Source organism: Lipotes vexillifer, unplaced genomic scaffold (genome assembly GCF_000442215.2).
Source record: "Lipotes vexillifer unplaced genomic scaffold, Lipotes_vexillifer_v1.1 scaffold1337, whole genome shotgun sequence".
In the NCBI taxonomy this organism is placed as follows: domain Eukaryota; kingdom Metazoa; phylum Chordata; class Mammalia; order Artiodactyla; family Lipotidae; genus Lipotes; species Lipotes vexillifer.
The window spans coordinates 285,143-293,418 of NW_006783488.1; positions in this window are offsets into that span (position 1 = coordinate 285,143).

The window sequence follows — 8,276 nt, forward strand, 5'->3', positions numbered from 1 at the left end:
TGGTCTTGCATCCAATTGTTATATAAATTATTTTAACTGAGATATTGATATCTCTGAGTCATGGAATCTAGACAGCAATATTTCTTTCTAGTTCCAATGCATTACAATGAAGAGCCACATGTGAGAAAAACAGTATTTTCTGAACAGCGCTATTATAGAACAATGGTTTGTGAACTCATGTTATTAGTTAAAGACATAAGTACTGAAATTGAGAGTAGAATTTTATGCTTTGATAACAATTTAAGATGATAATTTTATATCTGTTGACAATAATATAACAAGAGTTTGTATTCTTTCATTTTGTTTTTATTTTTCTATTATTTTTATTATATTTTACTAAAGTAATGGTTTGTGATAAATTGAAAAAAAAATCTTTCTTGTCCATAAACAATTTGAAAAAGATTGAGTATTAGTATTTTCACCAACAGTAGTATATTATATCTTAGACCTTTATTTATTTTTTTAGAAAAGGTAACTTTCTAGTTCCACTACCTATTCCAGTCCAGGACAAAGCTCAAATGTCTGTCACTATAAGTATGTCGATAGGTAGTTGGATAGATTCTTAGGTAGGATAGATTTACTTCAGAAAATTTCAGTTTTGTGTGTGTGTGTGTTCAGTCCTACATCTCAGTTCTAACCTTTACAAGCAATGACAATGACTACATAAAAAGAATGTGTTCCTAGATTCAGATGGGCCCAGAAGGTGAAGAAATAGAGAAAATGTCTATAAATCTTAGAGGGAGATAAAGTGACAAAAGTTGCTTGTTTGTATATATCTCATTAAGTCGTGAGTTTTATAAAGTTTTTGAACATGTTATAAGGCTTAGGGAAGAAGTTAATGAAGATGGAGCAAATGAATATTATAGCTGGGACATAGTGGGATTTAGAAGTGGGGTAGATGGCTCAATCTTGAGCATCAAAAAGAAAAAAAAATCTTCTGTGAATACTGTGATGGTGCTAAGCATATTTATGTGTATGTTTGCATGTGTATGTGTGCATACTTTCTCATATTGTTTGCTCATGTACTACATGAAACTTATTGCTCTTGAATACATTATTCTAATGATGATATTGAAGAGATATAGTTTGTTCAAAGGCATTATCTTTTAAACCGCATAAGCGAAATACTAATAGCATAACAAACTACTCACCAGGTGGGTAAAATGTTCATTCACATGAAACCCACCAATTATTTCAGGACATTTGTACTTGACATAAGTTGTCATTCATGAAATGCTACTTACTTTTACTGAAATAATTTGTTGTGTGCAGGAATGAACATTTTAATTCGATAATTGTTTAATATCTCATAAGATTTATTCCTAAGACATCTGAAATCCTAAACATTTTGACATATAAGGAGAAAAAAGTCAACTAAATATCCCATTTGTACTTAAAAGTGTGAAGTATAGATATACTTTGTATTTTTATATTTCCTCCTTTTATTAGACAATTTATAATCTGCATTTCAATGTTTATTACCATTCCCTAAGTAATGTATTAATAAAATATATTATTAAAATAATTCTCATAAATATTTAAGGAGCAAATTATATATAATTTTCCAAATTCTCTCATTAGTAAAAAACATTTTCTTACACACTTCCAAAAGTACACCATGTATAGATTTACACATCAAAAATCCCCTCTGAAATTATTTTGTTTAGTGCATCTACATTATTATAATTTGTCACTTTACACATTCCCCAGAAGAAAAGAAAACAAAACAAAGAAAAATATATGTAAGTTTCTATGGTAATTAACTGGGATGGTAATCACAAATGTGGCATCCTAGATATAGCATAGAGATATTAAGGACCAATTTGTTATCTACCACCATCCTGGAAGCAATTTATATCTCTCATAAAATCTAAGTATGGGGAGGACACTTTTACAATCTCAGTGTCATTAAAACTGTATCATTTAAGTGTCTTCCCATTTTCTTCCAGATTTGTTATTATCCATCAATATAACAACATAATATAACACAGAAAAAGAATCATTAGGAAAAACAGTAAAACAAATGAAACAAATAGGAAAGGTAGAGGGATGCTCACCTATTGGTGACTGTCCTTATAAAATAAAACTTGAATAGATTTTTTGCCAGAATTTTTCAGCATCTCATCAGTTTTTACTAATTTGGATATAAACATTGTTTCCTCTAGTAAATCCCTAAATCTGTGCAATTAATATGATATATTAAGACCTAAAATTTCCAGTTCAATGCGTTTGATATCTGGTTACCAAAGACATAAAATTGTGTAATTCAAATATATCATCTCAGAGGAAATATGACCTTTCTCTTGTATGTCAACAAAAATAATAGATGATAAATAGAGCAGAAGAATAAATATATATATGATATAAGCGAATGAGTACTCTAAAGAACTCTTACCCAGAAAAGTCATTTATGAAAATGAAAAGATCAAATAAATGTTGTCAGGAAACATGCATGATAAGAATACTAATGAAGAGGAGCTGTATCAGAAGCCTCCAACATTTCGAGTCATCTATACTATATTTGTAAGTTTGGTTAATGTTGAACTTCTGCAATACTTATGAACTTTACCAATTTCAGGATATATATAAGAAAAAATTTAAATTTTCATCTCATCCTTTTTTATTGAAGCACAGTTGATTTACAATGTCGTGTTAGTTTCAGGTGTATAGAAAAATGATTCATTTATACATATATATTCTTTCTCAGATTCTTTTCCATTATAGGTTATTACAAGATATTGAAATATTTCCCTAGGATGTACAGTAGCTCATTGTTTATCTATTTTATATATAATTGTGTGTATTTGTTAATTCCAAACTCCTTATTTATCCCTCCCTCTCCACCCCCTTTCCCTTTGCATAAGTTTGTTTTCCATGTTGGTCAATCTATGTCTGTTTTGTAAATAAGTTAATTTGAAACATTTTTTAGATTCCTCATAAAAGTGATATCGTATGATATTTGTTTTTATCTCATCTTTTTTTAAAAATTGATAACACATAACACAAAAGTGACCATTTCAGAGTGAACATTCAGTATCGTTTTACACATTCACTATGTTGTATAACTTATAATTTACAGTGTTTTGGAGAGTTTCTCATAAATTCATTTAATCAGTCCTTCTTTGTTTTCTGGATGTTATTTATCATGAAAAAACATTAGATTGGGCCAAATGATTTTTCTGCATTAACTGAGATGGTCATGTTTTTATTTTTCCCCTTTGTACTTTAAGTGTTGATTTTTAAGAGTGTATTTCTTAATTTTCACACATTTATTAATTTTTCAAATTTCTTTCAGTTATTGATGTCTATCCTCTAGCTTTTAAAATCTATTGAGTATTATGTTGTGTCCTAATATAGGGTCTGTCCTGAAGAATGTTTCTTGTGTACTTGAGAAGAATGTGTATCCTGTTGTAATTGGGTGGTGTATGTTATGTATATCTGTTACATCTAGTTGGTTTACAGTTGCATTAGTTTGCTGGGTGGATTAACCAACTCAAACTTATTGATTCATAGCTTTGGAAGTTATAATTCCAAGATCAAGGTGTCAGTGGGATTTTTCCCTTCTGTGGGCTGTGAGGAAGGATCAGTTCAATGCCTCTCTCTTAGCTTCTGGTTGATTGCTAGAAATGTTTGGTGATTCTTGGCTTGGAGAAACACCACTCTAACTTTTGTCTTCATGTTGGCATGGTGTTTCCCTGCATATTTGTTTGCATCCAAATTCATTTTTATTTCAGCACCAGTCATATTTGAACAGGGACTCACCCTACTCCAGTGTAAACTCATCTTAGCCTAACTAGTTACATTTGCAGTGGCCGTTATTTTCAAGTAAATTCATATTCTGAGATACTGGAAATTTGGACTTTTACATATGAATTTTGGAAGGGACACAATTCAACCTATAACAATAAGATTTTTCCAGCCTTCAGTTTTCTTATTACCAAGTGTTGGGGGAGCCCATCAGCTAGTTGGGTGCTTCTGCAGTTAAGGTATCCTTCGGAGTCCTGGTCAGAGTTCTCGGTGGAATCCCTGAACCAGTTAATAAGATCTATAGTTGGTTATTGAGTTCCATGCACCAGTTGTGGTGACCTCCATTTTCCCTAATCTTTCCTCTCCCCAGACTATTCATTTGTGCTGATTCACTCAGTGTTCTGCTTGGGATGAGAAGTGGACCTCTTGGGCCATATCCCAAAAGGCTTGGGAAGTTGAGATCTCACTTTTATCTCACTTTATCCTATGGAGAGATCACAGACTGTGAGGTAACTCTTGGCAGTGAATTGTGCTGCTTTGGAGGAAGGGTGACCCATGTAAGGAAAAACTATTCTTACCTTCTTCAATGAATCTATTCTCATATTTTTCTCCACTGAGGAACTGGAACCTCTCAGCTAGACTCCCAGGCTCCTATAAACGTATTCTCATCAATAAGTGTTTGTTAAAATTGGTTTTCTATGGAAGTTTGAGGGCTACAACCTCTTTTTTCACCACCTAACTGATTTAATTCTTAAAATTCTTTCAGTAATGTTTGTTAATTTTCTTTACACAAGCCTTAAATCTCCTTCATTAAATTTAATCTTCCTCTTGTTAATCTTTGGACGCTATTGTGAATGTAATTGTCTACTTATACCCTTTTCAATTTTATTTACTGTGGGTACATTCAAATTTGTATGTTGATCTTGTACTTTGCAACTTTAATTATTTTATTAGCTCTAGTATCTTCCTTGTGGATTCTTTAGGGCATTCTGTATGTAGAATCATGTTACTTGTGAGTAGATATAGTTTTACTTATATCTTTCCTGTTTAGATAATTTTTACTTCCTTTTCTTGCTGAATTGTTCTGGCTGAACTTTCAGTACAAGGTTGAACAGCAGAGGTGGAAGTGGGTAGTTTACTCTTGTTCCAGATTTAGGGAAAAAATTATTCTTTCAAAATTGAGCATAATGTTACCTGTGTGTTTTTCATTAATGCCTTCTATCATGTTTAAGAAGTTCTCTTCTATTCCCAGTCTTCTGTGTTTTCATCATGAAATGGTGTTGGATTTTATCAAATGCATTTTCTACCTTAATTTATATGATCATGTGTATTTTCCCTTCATTATATATATGTGGGGTATTATATGGATTATGTTCTTGTCTTGAATTATCCTTGCATTCCTGGGATAAATTGCACTTGGCTATGATGCATAACCCTTTTTGTATGCTGTTTAATTTATTTTGACATAATTTGTTGAGGATATTTACATCTATATTCATAAAGGATTCTAGTCTGTAATTTTATTTTCTTGTGATTTATGTGTCTTGATATTAGGGTAATGCTGATCTCAAAGAATGAGTTAGGAAGTGTTCCTTTCCATTTTTTAATAGTTTTAGAAGGATTGTCGTTCATTTATCTTTAAGTTTTTGTCTTCCAGTGAAGACATCTGTCCCTGGACTTTTCTTTGGTTTGAAGTATTTGATTACCTATTTTACTTGTTTAGTTGTTATCAGGTGCTGAGATTTTCTATTTCTTCTTGAGCCTCCATATTTCTAGAAATGTATCCAATTTATCTAGGTCATTTAATAATTACATAATTTTCCTCTAATTCTCTTTATTTCTATAAGTTTGATAGTAAAATCCCCACTTTCATTTGTTTTCAGTTATTTTCATCTTTCTTTCTTTATCAGATTAGCTAAAGGTATGTCAATTCTGTTGATCTTTTTAAAGAACCACTTTTTGATATAATTGATTCTCTCAACATTTTTCTTCTATTGTCTCTGTAGTTTCTCTATAATCTTTATAATTTTGTTTTTCTTCTCCTGGCTTGCAATTTAGTTGGCTCTTCTTTATCTAGTTCCTCAAGTAAAATTAGATTATTGATTTGATGTTTTTCTTTTTCTTTTTTTCTTTTTTTTTTTTGTTGTACACGGGCCTCTCACAGTTGTGGCCTCTCCCGTTGCGGAGCACAGGCTCCGGACGCACAGGCTGAGTGGCCATGGCTCACAGGCCCAGCCGCTTCATGGCATGTGGGATCTTCCCGGACCGGGGCATGAACCTGCATCCCCTGCATCGGCAGGCGGACTCTCAACAACTGTGCCACCAGGGAAGCCCACGTTTTTCTTTTTTTAATGTAAACATTTACAGCTCTAAGTTTACCATGGAATATTGCCTTCACTATATCTCTTAAGTTTTGGTATGCTGTGTTTTCATTTGTCTCTATGTATTTTCTAATTTCCTGTGTCATTTCTTCTTTGACACATTCATTGTTTAACAGTGTGCTGTTTAATTTCCACATATTTGTCTATTTTCTAGGTTTTCTTCTGTTGATTACTAGATTCATTCCATTGTGATCTTAGAAAACACTTTGTATGGTTTTACTATTTTTAAATTTTTTGAGACATATTGTGGCTTAATGTATGGTCTATCCTCGAGAGTACTCCATGTACATTTATAAAGAATGTGTATTCTGCTGTTGTTGGCCAGAGGAATTTATATATGTTTGTTAGGTCTAGTTCATCTATAATATTGTTTAAGCCCTTAATTTCTTTATAGATTTTCTGTCTAGATGTTCTATCCATTATTGAGTGTGATGTATTGATGTTTCCAACTATTGGTGTAGAACTGTCTATTTTTCCTTTCAGTTCTTTCAATGAGTGGATTCCTGGTCCTAGGATACTTCAACATCAACTGGGAATAAGTCAGAAAACTTGACCCTATGAAGGCATTAGAAATCAGCTGTACATTTAGGTTTAAACTGGAACCCACTTTTTTGCTATGCTTTTGGTGAATATACATCAGAAACAACACCACCTCATATTTATGTTAATTCTCAACTTGCAAAGCATGTTGGCATGCATTAATTATTTTATCTTTTCTGATATCCATGTGAGCTAGTAGAGACAGTATAGTTATCATTTTATAAGCAGAAGACTAATCCTCTGAAGTAGTAAATATAATGCACATGATTAGTTCATTCTATATGAAGAGTCAGATCTGAACTTGCTCTTCCAAAGTCTGCTTATTTTTATTTTTACATATTCTACTCTAGCAGGATATATCACAGTCTACTAAAGTAAGCTTGTAACCAAAATTTTTCAGTATGTAATGTGAGAAAAAGCAGGTTAAGTTATCGTATTGTCTGTCACATTGAATCTTTGTTCAATGTGTCAAATCATTTCATATTTAAAATATTTTTAAAGAAAACACTTTAATATATAATGCCATTTAAAGTTATCTACATATGTGCATTAAAAGAAAGTTAGACATTTTATATATTATTTCTTTCTTATGTAGGAATTCTTATATAGGAATTATTTCTGTCCTGCAGAAAGCAATTTTAAAGAAAGCATTTTAGCAGAAATAATCTTTATTTATTTCTGAAGAAAGAATTTAAGAATTAGAACTTCTTGATATCAAACATCAGTCCATTTTAAGTAAGCTATCACAATTTGCATATTTAAAAGAGTTAAATGAAAACAACAAACTGAATAAGAAAACTTCCTTTCTATAATTTTCAAAAGTAAACTTACAATTAAATGTTAGAGAATTTGAGATGATTAATCCCTTTGGAGTAACTTTCCTGTGTACCTCAAAATGACTTTCTATATGATATTTTTTATTAATTTATTTTTTAAAAAATTTTATTGAGGCATAATTGACATATAACTTTATATTAGTTTTAGTTGCGCCATGTAATGATTTGATATTTGTATACATTGTGATATGATCTCTTCAATAAGTCTAGTTAACAGCTATCACCATACATAGTTATGAAACTGGTTTATCTTATGATAAGAACCTTTAACATCTACTTTCCAGAATATTTTTAAAAAATAAAGAGATTAATTGAGACTACTAATCTGGACAGAAGAATTATGACTGGAAATATAAACTATCATTTTTACATATGAGAATTTGCTCTTGTATATTTTTCTTCTACTTACATTTGTATTTCTTGGCTAACACAGGAAATCTCAGCTGCAAATGAAAGTAAAAGTAGTATGAAATGATATAATTTCTGTTTGGTTCTTTAATCAGCTGAAAACATGTACATTTTATATAAATGCATCATATCAAAACAGTTTTCTGTACAAGTGAATCTGTGTAAAATGCTAGTTTCAAAATATTTCTACTATAATATCAAAAGTATTTTGATAAGCAGAGTTTAATGTAACTATAAATCAGAGGTAAATCTCAAGGAAACATTAAAAAAAAAATAACTTGTGAAATAAATTACCACAGGTCTTGAAAATTGTAATAATGCAGTAGCTTGAGATCACTTGGTAATGTTTAATATTAGATATTCT